Consider the following 16,615-nt stretch of genomic DNA (forward strand, 5'->3'; position numbering starts at 1 on the left):
AATAACTGTAATATTTATTTCACTTATAATACTATATTTTACACTATAAATCATATTTGCTCTAACAAAAATGCAGTGGAGTTGAACATCGATTACATTATGTGACATACGTTATAAGGCAATAACTACAATTAAAATAATATGATAAATCATATAAATAATGATAAATCAGATCACAATATAATTTTATGACAACTTTATCATATGACAGGTTCAGAAAAAGGTCAGAGACAGAAGTTCCATTCATTACTAACTTTCAATCGAAATTTTAGCCTCAAGAGAACTATTGAAGACATGCTATTAGAAAATCATTATAGAATAATCAGTTTTAGCTTCCTGGAGAGGAACGAAGCTAGACAGTAACATGTAATCATTAAAAGACTATCAATGAAGAAATGATCTCTAATCAGTTTCTCTGTCCTATTTGTCTGAAAGGATATGTTATCTATTAGGTTAGTTAGGTGGAAAGCTTTGTGTGAGATTTTCGAAGAAAAAGAAACGATTCTTTTAATGAAAATTTATTAATTTTATAAGTTTATTAAATTTACTAATATTCAGTGTAATATCCTTTATCATTTGAGACTATATGTCGAAACATTGATTTAATCTGAGGCTATACAATTTTCCGTTTTTGTTTATTAAAATATTTTTCCATTACTTATATACTTAACTCTCAGAGCTAATATTGCGCTTTTTCCCTAAACTATTTTTTTTTTACTTTTGTAATTTGATCAAATGATAATTGGGCAGTACAATATCAGGACTGTATGGAGGACAATTACTATTTTCCATTAATTTTTAAATGAAATGTTTAAAATCATTTTTGTATCACGCACGTGATACCGACGAAATTCTCAACAACAAATTTTCTTACAATAGATAGTATACTTTCTGTAACTTACATTTTAATTCTCCAAATTCTCTAATTAAGAGCGTAATTTTGCAGGTCAGTGATGTTAAGAAATTCTGTTGCATAACAGTAACAAGTTCATACTTATATTTAAGATAACATAACAAATAAATAAGAACGAATTTAATAAAGTATGCCTATTGTAGGCAAAATTGCAAAAATTGTTTGTGCAACAGAAACTCACAAGCTACAACTTCTCACTTGATTATCCGAGCTGTATGGAATAGAGCATCATTCGTTTTCATATGAGATACATATTTATATTCATTTATGTTAGATTATTTTCTAAATATCAATATTAAACGGGAACAGGAAATTTTTTGATAAAGATATAACAGTTTCTGTTTTTTTACTTCTTTTTTTCTTTTAATTTCTATTCTCGTTTTCCAAATATAAGAAACCATTACCAAATTCTCTATTAATGATCATTTTATTAATAAGTATCTTGATAATTGAAATTGCAATGTATCATCAATTAATAAAGTACTATCCATAAACGCTCAGTTTATATATGTTTAGGAAAATTTGCATTTTAAACTGACTTTCTAATCAATCTCATTCACAAAACTTATTATAACACTTATAAAAACTTAAGGAAACTTGGAAAGTTATTGAGAAATCGTCATAACCTTTAATAATTCTTACATATCTCGTTCAAAATAATAAGATGATACATTATAATAGTATTTTAATAAATTTTTTTGGTGTAATAAAATTAATTCTTTCGTTCTGTATATCTGTCATATTTTTCAATCATTGTTTTGATCAATTTTGATATTTATATTCTTATATTATAATATTTATTGTTATCACAAAAATGATTGCACAATGCAAATTCAAATGCCAAATAAATTTTTCTTATCTTAGTTTCTTATCTAATCTCGAATTTTTTTCAAATAATAATGGCTATAGTGGCCAACATATACATATTATTATAACTCTTACACATAGTTTTAACTAATTTTTACGATCTGCATATGTGTTCTGAATAACAACTGCACCCAAATTCTGATTCATTAATTTCTTCCTTGATAATCTGAATTAATTATCACATTTTGTATAAAACTAGTGGGTGTGCTAATACTTGTGAAAAAGTGTACATTACTGTACATACGTCCATGTGCTTAGATGTTCCTTCGTTTCCCGCAATTTCTTCGTACATAGAGATCTTTCAATAGGAAAATACTAAATTACCCAATCATATGTTTGCATGTTCATGTATTTCTTCCCTTTTTTCTTTCTATCGACCGAAATCTTCGCTAATGTGTGTAGCTCGAAGTCGGTTCAATAACAACATGTAGCGAGCAACGGTTGATCGCCGTATAGGTAAAATAATATTTGCACAACCGTGCCATAACAATGCTCACTGGTACAGTATTTAATAAATCGCTTCCTCGTACCTTGTCCTCTCTGCGGCCGACGCGCTCACCCTTTTTATACGATGTTTCGTACGTGCCACCACATTTATATAGCACCGCGTATCCACCTGTGTTTTGTCCAAAATCGGTATTGACTTGGGCTCGATAACAATTACATTTCGCTCGCCGTCGAATTATGTCGAAAAAATTTGTACACATGCATGGAAAAAATGTGTAAACAAACCGTTTAACTTTTTCTGTTAGACGATGCTTTGCTGTTCGCAAAAAAAATTTCACGATACATTTTGAATCGAAGAAACTTTTTTACGTGATTGAAAAACATCAAGGAATATGTAGAAACAATTTTCTACGTGATTTTTATAGTTAGCAACACCTTCTACTGCTTCACAACCACGGACGAGATATTTCATGACACGATATTGTTCATACTATGCCACGAACGAATCATCTCGCGACACAATATCGTTCGTACTACGTTACGGACGAGATATCTCGTGTGTTAGTTTATTAGGACGAGAGTTGTAATTACAGAAAGACAGAGTCACGGGATATCTCATCCGTGGCGTAGTACGAATGATATTGTGTCGCGGGATAACTCATCCGTGGCATCGTACATACAAACGATATTGTGTCGCGGAATAACTCGTCTGTGCCCTCGTACGTACGAACGATATTGTGTCGCGAGATATCTTGTCCATGGTTCTGAAGCAGTTAAGAGAGCTTTACCCCATACATTCAAATACATAAGTGCTTACTAATATAACAAACTGTAGTTCAGAAAGATGTTCACCTCTTTCATTATGTCACATTGAATATACATGGCGCATGAAAGTATTTGAATGCTTACCACAGAACTTTTTATAGATACATTATGCCCATTATGCGAAACTTTTTGAAATTTCGTTAGGACTGAAATGAGATACAATTATTGTCATTGTAGTAGTATTTGAAACCGATTCGAGAATGTACGTACAAGTTATAAGACATTTACTGCAAACATACATTTAATAAAAAGTTATTGTATATCCACTACGAATAGTAGCATTAAACATACAATAACTGATAAAAGTAGTCTCACTAAATATTATGGCTTATTGATATAGTGAGTAATTGACTAGTTCAAATACATACTTTGATAGTCTTTGCCTCTGATTTTACCAATATAATCATCATAGTCGTGTCATTATACTACTAGTGAAATTTCAAAGTGTTTTGTATAATATATACATCAAAAGTTTCTAAAAGTGTACAAACACCTCCGTGACTTTGTATGATGTATGATGTAAAGATACTTGTAAGGCGTAATTCTTTTATATGGAGTTGTGTTAAAGCGTGTATTAGATGTAAAGGGAAGTCCTGTAACCCCATAGGAGAGACAATAAAGAGGAAAGTCCCTATTATTTGATTATAATGAACGTTTCTATTTTTTCAACAAATATATCATTTATCTTCCTAAAAAATGATAATACATAATTTCTAGTATTCTTCTATAGACATATTATTAATTAGTTGCAAAAACGATTACTAAATAATGTAGATATCGGAATTTAAGAACTTTAATCTTAAAACTTTGTATAAATTCAACATTAGCTTTATTTAAGCTAGTAAATATCTAACTTACTTTTTCGTCTCGCTTAAATTTTACTAAATAATATGTTATTCCAAATCAAAAACGCTGTGTAAGAGATATATGAATCATATGAAAATAAAATGTGTGTCTTCTCTTGTTAAATAAAAGAAATATAACTTATAAATTACTCATCTTCATAATATTAGACACATTGAGTTCATTCTTCATGTCTTCCTATCAAGCCAATTTAATTATCACTGGATACTCTGCTTTTAATAAGAAGCGAGAATGCTTTATAAAAGAACAGGATACTTTGAGAAATATCATGGAAGTTCCCAAAACTTAGGATTCATTCTATTCGTTCTATCCATACAATTCGCTCAATCGTTGGCGATTAATCAGTGATTCAAGATTAAGAGCGTGATATCTGAGGAAAGCTGGTTAAACACATGGGGTGCGAAAACTACGACTGATTTTCGCGAACGATTTGTACTCTGGGCTCCAGTCAGCTAGGTTCATCGAGAATGCCGAAATGAAAAAAAAGGTGAAAAAGAGACAACGAATTGTAATTCTGATTTGCGAATATCGAGCACTAATAAGTTGATTCGCGTTAATCGGGCTGGTTTTAAACGAGCGTTCGTATAATTCCGAAAATCATGACACATTGGGGGCTTATGTTACGATCGACTCTGCCGCTTTTTACTCGGAACACGTACGCTGATTGCGCTTCGGAATTTGTTGCGATTTTGTTTTTGTAACCCACCGTGATTTCGTCGCGCATAGAGGCTCGAAAACGCGCCAGTATTGTTCGTTGACACGTAAAATAGGAGGATTAAAAACTCATTTTTCTGCATAACCATCCTTTTCTCTTACTGATTAGAGAGAAGAAAGGTATAACATGATTTCTTGATGAAATCGTTTCTTGTTACTCGTCGCTATGCGTTAACACAATTTTTTATTCGGTCGATACATTTGCCGCCTTTTAATCTCCGACATGCACAAGTGTGCGGTGTAATTATAGCATTCTGTGTCTGCTTGTCGCGTTAATGGATACGAAAGTAATGTTCTCGCCATCCTTTTGTTTAGGAACAATACTTTGCCGTGCAGACTTTGCCTGTGTTAAAGAAGCAGAACATGACCTGCCTTCTTTTTCTACTGGCTATCCTAAAAGATTACTTTTTCTCCTTATTCAAAGATTAACTTTGCATAAACAACATGGCTATTAGTGGCGGAAAGAAGTGCCATTACATATTTTTTAAAAGATTTTAAATTGTGAACTTTATCACTTATATCGTGTTGTATGTCATTTTTAATCCTTTTGATGTTCACTGAAAGGGGAGAGTCTAGAAAAAAATTTATATTAAAATGGGGAAGTATGGTAAAAAAGAATCTAATTTTTTTTATTGGTATTATATATAAGTACTTTTATTATGGATAAGATGAAAATATTTATATGAATATACTGTATACCTACTTTTAGTAGTTTTTTTTCTTATATAATCGAACGTTATTACATTACATCCTGAAAGAAGTATTCTCTGATTCGTGGTCATTTAGTATCCGATTTAGAACAAATGAAGAACACGTTGAATTTATCCATAAAGTATAAAACTGAGTGAAGAATATAGAAACTATTTCCCCTGAATTTGTTGGAGGTAAGGACATCTCCTCGGCTATCTGCCTTAACGTATAAGTTTATCCGTTTTCGGGAGGATTCTTCTACTCTGTTCAGTGTTGTAGCTGATAGATTTTGATACGTATAAACAATCCTACGTCTCATATCTTCAAGTGTTGTTGGCTCAACCTGATAAATATGATTCTTTAAATAGCCCCATATAAAACAATCTACCAAATGAAAACGGATAAACTTGCGCACTAATGAGAATGTGATCGAGATGATCTCAATGGCCGAGAATTCAAATAACTATTACAATAGAAACCATATCAGTGGAGTGAAACACACACATACAAGCAAAATCTGCTCTCTTTAGAGCCAATATGATGTACAAGGTCCGAACGCGTAATCATTTTGCAATGTATATATTGTTGCCCTATTGCCGGCGGTATTTCAAATTTGTATTTAGGTAGAGTTTTAAAAATATACGACGTCAACCGTAAGATGATGTATTATACTTAAAAATATAGGTTTCAATTTAAAAATTCAAAGTTACTCTATGAAAGATTTTGGTGTCATCACAAGGTCAAATACGTGACAGTACAATCTGTGCCGCTCAATATGCTGCAACTATCGTTTGAAACGATTTATTATATTTCTCATATTTTTCGAGATATCTGCTTTGGAAGATTCAAATATGACATTCTGTCTATTGATATAGCGTTACTTGCACTCATATTTGGCCATTGTTTAAAACAGAATAACTTTTTTAAAAATTGGACCAAACGGTTCGAGCTTCTTTGAGAAGTTAAAAGGATTAGTTTACTAGGCCATTAGTCGGAATCGTAAAGAACATAGTAAAGATAATAATAAAAATAATAGTAAAAAATTACATTTTACAACTTTTTTATTGGAACCTGAAAATTTAAACAATACGTTGTGTAGACTAATATTAGTTGTATACATACTGAAAATTTCATTGAAATCGGTTGATACAGAAACAAGCGACAGCTATCGAAATATGTAAGAATTTAAATTTATTACAGTTATAAACCGAAAGTCGTGAAAAACTGCAATTTTCAGCATTTTTAATACTCTAGTTCATAACAACGTTAACCGATTTCGATGAGATTTTCATCATATAAGTATATAATTGACATAAATCCACAAAACGTATTGTTTGAATTTATGAAAATTTAATCGCAGACAGATACAAACTTTGTAAAAAGACAGTCTTTATTATTTTGTTTGCGATTCCGACCGATTGTAATTTTAATTTTCTCAACTTTTTTTTCATACATGATCCGGTAAACTAATCTATCTAACTTCTTAAAAGAAGTGAAGTCGTTTGGTCCAATCTTACAAAAGTTATAGTATTTTAAACAGTGGAAGAATATGAGTCTAAGTGACTTTATGTATGTATATATTCTGTACATGAAAGGTGCGGCTGAAAGTTATCTCAAGGGGACACTAAATGATTTCTTATAAAAAAAATATGTAAAAGATATAAACTCAAATTTTTTCGTTCGACGATTGATTTTTGTGAAAGTCAAGTTTAAAAGTTTATCAAGTATACTTGAACATGGCTAATTGGGCGGACTGGATAGGACTAAGTAATCGACTGAAGATTATTTTACGTGTGAGAATAGATGGCAAATCTAGAATAAAATGTTTTCCTAAGATTTGTTTCCGACAAATAAATTTGACAATTTACCATACGCATATAATAGGCTGATTCTTAACAAAACATATTCAAACTCTATTTTCATGAAAATGAAGCCTTAAACGGAAAAATTTTATTCTACATTTTTTATTTATTTCCTTATCTACAATAACATCTTATTAATTGTTTACTCATACCTAGCCGCTAATTAGCCAAGTATAAGCATACTTAACAAATTTTCAAACTTGATTTTCTCAAAAACCAAATTTCAGACGGAAAAATTTTGTTCTATATTTTTTTCTTAGTTTTTTTTTCATAAGAAATCATCTCGTGCCCGCTTCTGCATAACCTTCGGCCGTATCTTGTATGTCAGGAAGAACTGCCTGTTTCCATTGTTTCCCATATAATCGCTAGTTTATTTTTCGTCTTTCTTATCAGTTTATCCATAAATAAGTCACTATAGGTGGTAATTGTTATGAAACTTCGGTAAGTTATAACAATGATTAAAATTAAGAAAATGTGTCTTTCGCAATTTGTAGACCGCGTGGACATGTTAAATTATGAATGTAGATGTGAAATAATATTACGAAGGATAATGATAGAAAACTGAAAAAGATGTAGTACTCATTCAAGTGTGAACACAAAATAATAACAAAGAATAATAAAGCATTAGCATTGATCCTGTACACTATATAAAATATACACTAAATAAAATGTACATTTAATAAAAATATTATAAGGTTAATTTTTAAATATTTTAATATCTATATTAAGTAAAGAAACTTGTTTCACAAAATTAAGAATTAATTATTTTGAGTATTAAATTATAATATCGATAGGTTATTTGACTATTTTGTATCCTAAAGTTAACATATTGGAAGTGAATTCGATTTATACCAAAACTAAGTTGTATCAATATACTTTTTTACCTAATAATACGTAATACTTTTACACACGAATTTTAAACGTCGCATATAATATTACAAAAGTGCCATTATTCTAATTGAACGTGTTACAGCTTTCGCAGTATTCGCTCTCGTGATCCGTATTATACGCTCTCGTTTCGTATATTTCAAAAATTATTTGCGCAGTTAATTCTGAATATATTTATTCAGGTATAATATTGGAATAAAAAATCATTCGATTGAAGACAAATAACGAAAGAACTAAAATAAACAAATTATTTTTCCTGTCGCATACGTTTCAGTAGATTTTGATTAAAGAGAATAATTTAAGATTTGAGTTATCGTGCTGAAATGATTGCATTCAAAAAATGATTAAGCTTTGAATACAATACAGTTTAATTCACTGCATGAAAATAAATTGAAAATCTGGTATGATTTTATTTGTTGCTTTGTCTTCAAATAAAAGCAGATGCATCTTAGGATATCGTTCGTTATATTTGATTCGAACGAATACAGCTTTTCTATGATTTATCTACTATTTCATATCCAATGACATGTTACACATAACATAGCATTAGTATGAAAAAGTTAATACTTATAAAATTTCAGATCTTGAAGCTATTTCAATCTTATTCTACATATATTTGGATTGTTTATTTTGTCCTCATGAAAATAATTTTATTTAACTATTTTTCAAGCTAATTATGTTTTAAAGATAAAAGTAATTGCGAGTAAAGTGAATGATTATATGTAAAACCATTGAATACTTTTACTCATTTAATATAGTTCATAATTAAATTTTGTCAAGAAAATACATATATCGATATAAAGTGATATATAGTACAATAGAATTCAATTTATCTAAATAAAATTTTAGTTAATGGCCGATTTACGGAATTTTTGCTGGCTGAATTCGTTTCTCTGAACCTGAACTCTTGTTATATGAACGAAAAATTGTAGGTAGTGGGGATAATTAGTGAGCTTCTATTATATGAATTCTAATTATATGAATTGTTTGGACAAATTCAGATAAATGGAGTTCTACTGTATAAGAAAGAGAAAGAAAGTGAAAGGAAAGAGTATTGTTTTTTGTTAAATAAAATTTTACAACCGTTAGGTAATTGATTTACCGTGATTTAGAAACCAAAATTTCGTTTATCATATTACCATCCTTCTGAAGTAACAGAACAGGAAAAGCAATTTGCTAAAAGTTTCGTTTCAGTGATGAAAAGTCGTAGGCAGTTCTGAGTGTTCAGCTTTTTTAGGAATTCATTGAAACTTGGCCACAAGTGCTATTTGACTCAACGATATTAATGCATATTGCATTAATGTATTAGGCGTTCTTAAAATAACGCATTAACTTATGGTTTTAATTTAAAAGTTTAGCAATTTCTAGACGCAGTTTGTGCTTTCATAATGGAATGCAATTTCTTCGGTTATAGCAACAGATGCGAATTCATATTTGTTTAATGCATACATTATTTTAGTGGTCGAATTTGCAATGTCTTTAGGAAAGGAGAGTGATTCCTTGAACATTAATTTGCAATTCTAAAAATTAACCAAATAAATTAACATTGTATCTTTTAATATATAATTTCCAGTACCAGAAAATAAAATAGAAATACGTTGCAAAATAAAAAAATAATATAACAAAAAGGGAAATAAGAAAATAAAGTAAGAAGTTAGAAATATAATATTTATATTATGTATATTAATACTAAAAAAGTAGATGCGAATGTCAAATTATTATTAAATAATATTATATTAGTAAATGCATTATAATACACATTGAATACACATAGAATTCACAGCATAACTTATATATATGATCAGATTAATTCATTCGATATTTTTGTAAAACAGAAAAATATATTTCAAATGTTAATCCTAGTTAAAAATAAATCCCTTTCTTTATCTTGTAACCTAGATAAAAGGAAAGTTATTAACATTAACATTACATTAACAAATGTTATTAACATTACAGTTTAAAACACATTTATTCGTCTATTTCTCTTCACAATCATAATCGTCCTGCATACCCCATATTTGCAATTCACTTCTGTAATCATTGTACAATACATCAAAAAACACATTTGCAAATTCTAGACCAATGAAGATATCTAAAATCCATCTTAGAAATAAACATAGTTGCATACAAAAAGGTCAAGTACTGTATTATTGTTATACAAATACAAACGGTTTCTTTCTGTGAAATATTATAATATTCAAAAATTAAACTTATCAGAATCTTTCTCATAAAAACATTCTCATTTGACTTATCAAAGTAAGTATAACTTAAGTTGGCAATTTCTAGTAGTCCGTATAAATCACAGACACTAGCCCGCAAAAGTTTCTGAACATTTACCATAAAAAGCCTCCACCTCCATATTGGAGATGTTACATAAAACGTTTTGAAATTTCAATAGCGCTATAATGTGATACGACTGTCATGATGACATTGTCGGGTTAAACCAAACTGTGACAAAAGCAAACCTGAAATTATAAGATATTTAGTGCAAACATATATAGTCAATCCTTCTATAACAGGGTTAATTCATTCCGTGTTGTATCAAAACCGTGTTATAAAAATATCAAGTTAAAGGAGGACTGTATTGAGGAGTGTAAATAATAAGTGTAAATGTGGTTTCACTTGAAATTATGAATAATAATATTGGAAATTATTAATGTAATAAATAGTTGCCTGTTTAAATACTTTTGTGATCTTTGCGAAATGTATACTTGCACTAGATATCTTGAAATTCCTGTATATTTTCTCAGAATTATTTCAAACTTTACCAATCTAATTACGATAGCCAAACCCCGCAGCCATGCTAATAAAATTTAAAAATGTTTCATATAGCACATGTAATATAGTATATTCATAAGAGGTGTATATAAGTGTTCGAGCTTATTTTCACACGCTTGTATACATTTCGTTGTATTTTTCTAAGTAAATGTGATTCGTCAAACGAAAGTTGCACTGTCTAAAGAAGGAAAAATAAAACAAAGAAGAAAAAAGGGAAATAGGAAGTTGAATAGCCGAAACTGCGTTATCATGCCGATTGTAACACATGTTTTATCACTGCCGTGTTCTGTCTGGAAAAATATGGTGATACATAGACGCATGCGGAATCGCGTTCATTTTTCTGAACTCTACGGCAGATTCGGCAAACCAGAAGAGGCTACTTTGTTGCCTCTACGAACGTGGATAGTATTTACACGGATGAATATCGGACCGGATAGATATTAGCTTTCAGCAAAATATTTTTCAGCAGTGGACGTGGCGAAAAAACACACTACCCCCCCTCTGTTACGCCCTGGCATATTAGCGCCTCCGGCATTCCTACAGTTTGTTCGGTGTATGAAACGCGAATGCCGTTTTCCGTTAGTTCCGGATCGATGTTCTTTTTGCATTGTTCGTTTTTGTTTTCCTGCGTTTGACTCAACTTCATAACTATTCGCAGCTTAGCTTGTCGTACCGACAAATTTATCCTCTCTCTGGTTACAGATTAAATTCGCGGGGCTCGCCTGACCCACTGGATCCCGTAATCTTTTCTTTTCTTCGGCAATCACAGGCAAATTAACTCTTAGAGTACAAACTGCGAAGTACACTGACAAAGCGGAACGGAAAGACCTTGTTGGCAAAAGGGCACAGTTTCATTTCTTGCGACCCTGGTTAATATCGTAAAAATTTTTCATACAGCACCATTTCATTTGTCGCTTCGTGTGTAGGATAAAATTTGAAGTTAGGAAAATCAATGTCTATACAACCGTTCTGATTATTTTCTGATACATGCTGGCGATTGTATTGAGAACATTTTAGACGGTGAGGAGTGAAATTATTTTGCTGGGTAAAATTGAGGAATGATTTAAATGATTTGTCATGTTTCACTTTTCTCAAAAATTAACGCGAAATGTTTTAAGCTGTAGGATATATGATGTAGGATCGTGTGATTGCCTCATTGGACAGTGTCTGGGTTTGAGTCTGTTGCTAGCAATGTTAAATTACTGTGTAATGGACAGGTCATTTGGATATTATGCTTTCCGTAGTCTAAATTTAATGTGTACAGGTTACTAGATAGGCTATTTAAATGATTTTCCAGTCGAGCTTTAAATTTGTTTACAAAGCATTCTATTTCTTCTTTGACTGTTTTAGTACCTAGGTCTTTTCCGAGGTCATCGTTACGAACATACTACGAGGCATTCATAGATGTACAAAGTATTATCGACTGCAGTGATTCTACTTTTTTAATGTGGCTATCAACTGTTGTTCGAAGTCCTCGATGGGTTTTATGACAACTTTGATATTAATAGTTTGTTTTTAGAATTTAGCTGCGAGTGTGTCTTAGCCAATACACGTGTTCTCCTGTTGTTTTCATTTGCTCTATCTTCTTTTGCATGTACTGTTTACATGTCAGTCTCTTGTGTAGGTATGTATATTCCGAGATATTTTACTACTTTCGATTATGGTATATTCTTATCGTTTAGCGTAGCCGAAGGGTATCTGCTTTTTCAATATGAATGTGATATGGTTAGGTTTTTCCTTCTTAACTTTTATCTTCCATTTTTTAAAATATTCTTGTATCTTATCCAGTGTGTCTTCAAGTATTTTTGATGCTGTTGTTGCGTTTTCGCAGAGTGCTAAGATGGACGTGTCGTCAGAAAATATTGAAAGACTAGTTTCATGGATAGTAGACATATCTGCGTATATATGGTATATACAGAATTGGTCTTAGCACTCTGCCTTGAAGAATCCCTGTTACCACTTCCGTCTTGGATTTTTACTATAAAGGTTCTATTGGTTAAGTACGATTTGAGTAGGCAGTAATAGGACAATGGGAAGTTCGTTGCTATTTTGTATAGTAAATCTTGATGTCAGATCGTATAGAAGGTTTTTCGATATCAAGGAATACTGCTATACAGTACATTTTATTCTCCACACCTGCCAAGATATTATTAACTCCGAGCACTTGTTGAGTTGTAGCATGAGTAATAAATTTCTTTTCTGCTGCAATTGTTTTCAGTCTTTTGTGGATGATTTTTTCTAGAATTTTAGATATGATTGATAGGAGTCAAATTGGTGGAGGAGCGAATGTGTCTTTTTCACATTGTAGATCTTTTTCAGGCTTTTGTAGCATTAAAGATGGAAATATTATACACATTATACTATAATGAAACAACAATCTTTATTCAAACTAGCAATAATAATAAGATATTTTTTTATCTATTGTACAAAAACACTGCTTTTTTCGTACTCTCAATCTTTAATTTTGCACAATTATATCTAAACTAAATCATTGTATTTATAGTGAATCCTAATTTCATATTTCAGGAATAAAGAAACTGGCATGCATATGTATAAGCATTAAATATTATCGAGCGTCCCTGTTATTAAAGGAGTTCACTATCCTCAGCTTATTAATTATTTAGCTATTAAGATATATAAAAAAATACTACACTAATTTTTTTCTAAATATACGTTTGCAGTAAATATTTTATAATTCCTATATACATTTCCAGATTGGTTTCAAATTTTAGAAATATAATCGTGATCGTCGTGTCTCATTGTAGTGAAATTTCAAAGTGTTATATTTAACACGTACAATATGACCACAAAAATGTTCTATCGTCAAATATTTTGATGAATTAGTGTATATTTTTTATTATTTCTAGTCGGTCGGTTTATTAGTTCTAGTCTAGTATTTAGTGTATTATTTCTAGTCGGTCCATGCTTCAAAGCAAATTTCATTCCTTACAATATTATCGGTGCACTAGTACAGTGCACAAACGTGAATTGAAGCAGTGTTGTTATGAATCGATAAAAATCGGTGATTCTTCACAGTGGATAGGTACAAGGGGAGGCGGGTCGAAGGTGTACAGACGTTCAAGTGGGGCAAAAGGGAACCACTTAGCCGAAACTGCAGGAGTCTGGAAGTCAGCAGCTATTCGGCAGACGTCACTGGCGCCAGCAGACTACCTTAAACCTCCCCTTTGTACCCCTACTCCTACGCCGACAATCTCATTCCCCAAAAGCGTCGCAAGAATTATAAAGTTGGTGGAGGAGAGCTCCGGGGGACTTCTTCCCTCACCACCTATCCTTGTTAGACAACCTCCTTCCTCTGCGTCTCTCTGCCCCGCGTCCTTTACCTACGCGCCACTTCGACCTAGCGACTCCATTTCTCTCCTGTTCTCTCTCCCTCTCTCTCTCCGTCCCCTCTCTCACTCTCTCTCTGTTTTCCCGTTCTTTCCACTGTGTCTCCGTCTCGTCTCCGCTCTCGATGTTTCTCTTTTTTCGATATCTATCTTTGTCTTTACATATCTCATTCCAACTGGCTCCACACTCCTGCTCTGTCCTTTCGTCTTGCTCTTTTTCACCGAGCATGCTCTTTTTGCTCCCACTTCGAACTTTCCAACGCGAGGAAAATTGGTCGACGCTTCGTTTCGGATTGTCGGTCGCGAGTCACGTCAGGATCCGAAATCTGTTAACCGTTAACGCGACGCCGCAGGAAGTCGTTCAATTAGACTCATGTACCGCGTGATTTCGAAATAACGCTACATCGTTCGATCGTTCACCGAAACTTTCAGCTTCTTCTAATGACCAATCACTGTGTGCAATTTTCTCTGCAGCTTCTCGATCGCTAAAAACCGATCGTTCTTTCCTTGTTCCAAGCTGTTGAACAACGATTACCTGCTACTCTTCGGATTCATGTCGATGAATCCTCATCTGACACTTTCTTTACATGCTTTTTCGTTTTGTGATGTTTTTAGTTCATCAAAGAATTCCAGTCTAAATTTTGGTTAATTATATATGCCCTATTGTAATTAATTGAATTCTCATTCGCACCCCGTGTTACGAGATCTTCCAGCGTATCGTTGCAACATTGCAACCTTTCATTCATGATTCTTCTTCCCTTTTTCTTTTCCTTCTCATTCATATTGGGTCTACATACGGGGAATTACTGGCCGTAAGAACAGTCATTAACAGTAACGAAAATTTCTTCTTCAACATAATGATGTTTCAAATATAAAAGAAAATATAAAGGCATAACGATAAAACAAAACACAATATATTTTTGAATAGGCATTTCACATTATATTCATTTACACACTTACTATACTATCAAAAGCATGATTTATTGTAAATGATTTGTGAGGCAAAATTTGCCTATAATTTCTAATAATGAAATGAGGATTTGTATGAAACCGCTAAATGCCTTTACGATACAATAGATCTGATTGTGATTATTGATTTAATAGAACATCTGATGCATCTAATTTTGAACATTCGGCAAAAGTCTTTAAGTTAATTTAAATGTAATCGATTGATTCTACATATTCTTAGTTTCCATCGTACTGATTTCTTCCTTTATATAATCTGTACTTTTCTATTGCCTCGTTATATAAGCAGAGTATTCTGTTATTAACCTTAATCTTTCTGGTAGATGATCGAACTATATACTATAAAATTTCTGTGGAATGAAAACATCGAGAAATATATATAATTACATATTTTAGTTCAAACCATATTAAGCAATTTTTCATAATATAAATGAAACCGTTTATTAATTTTAATTTTTTATTAATTTGCTATTAGTTCACCATAGGCGTTGAATTTTAAGTAAATATTGTTAATTATTTCAGCCTTTAAAAATTATATATGCTATGACTGATTATTTAATCTTTACATTGCTGCGATATTTCAATAGAAAATAGTTAACTGATTATACAGGGTGGTTGGTAACTGGTGGTACAAGTGGAAAGGGGGTGATTCTACGCGAAAAAAGAAGTCGAAAGTATAGAATAAAAATTCTTTTTTTAATTTTTTTTTTAAATTTTTCCATCGAGACAACGATCTACAGTGAGATCCGTTATAACGTACCGCACGCGTACCGAGCGAAAATTCAAAGTCGATTTTCTCGAAAACAAAGCCTCAAACGAAAAACAATAACTCGATTTTTTCGAATAGTTACATGTTTCTCGATGTAGTTTTATCATTTACATTTCATCATTTCTGGTATTTTTCAATGAAATTTTGAATTTCTTATATAAGACGGAGGAATCAGGAAATATACGTATGTTAACATAGTTATTTTACTTCAAGAATTTTGAACAACTTTTTGATAATATAATTTAAGGTACAATAGTTTAAGAAAAAATAATGTTAGAAAATCTTACAGCTTCTTCTAAATAGTAGTTTTATCGTTTACAATTCATATTATTATCATCATATTTCAAAAGAACATTTAAATGCCATACCGGAATTACTCTTCCCTAAAAAATATGTACCTCCTTTAATAAAGTATCTTCCTGGTTGCAATTAGATCTTTGCAATTATCTATTTATCGTACGCGTTCTACGCCGTATAAAAACATTGTTTCCCGTCGAAGGAATCTTCGATCGGCTTCGATAAAAAACCCCTCAGTTGATATACCCCTTAAAGAATGCATGACAAGTGAACCACAACTTAACTCTATTGCATCCCTTAGGTAGAAAATTTCTTAAATGCATGATTTCTCATTTCAATTGTATTCTAAAGTTCTCTTAATGTATTACATACTAAACACATTCATGAT

The 16,615-nt window shown here is 31.6% G+C and overlaps 1 protein-coding gene across 2 annotated transcripts in view; it reads left to right on the top strand.

Moving 5' to 3' along the window:
- Positions 1 to 16,615, top strand: part of foxo (forkhead box, sub-group O) — a 300,058-nt gene that overhangs the window by 189,677 nt on the left and 93,766 nt on the right. The gene's annotated exons all lie outside the window — the stretch shown is intronic.

The sequence above is a fragment of the Bombus vancouverensis genome, chromosome 1, assembly GCF_051014615.1.
Source record: "Bombus vancouverensis nearcticus chromosome 1, iyBomVanc1_principal, whole genome shotgun sequence".
Lineage (NCBI taxonomy): Eukaryota > Metazoa > Arthropoda > Insecta > Hymenoptera > Apidae > Bombus > Bombus vancouverensis.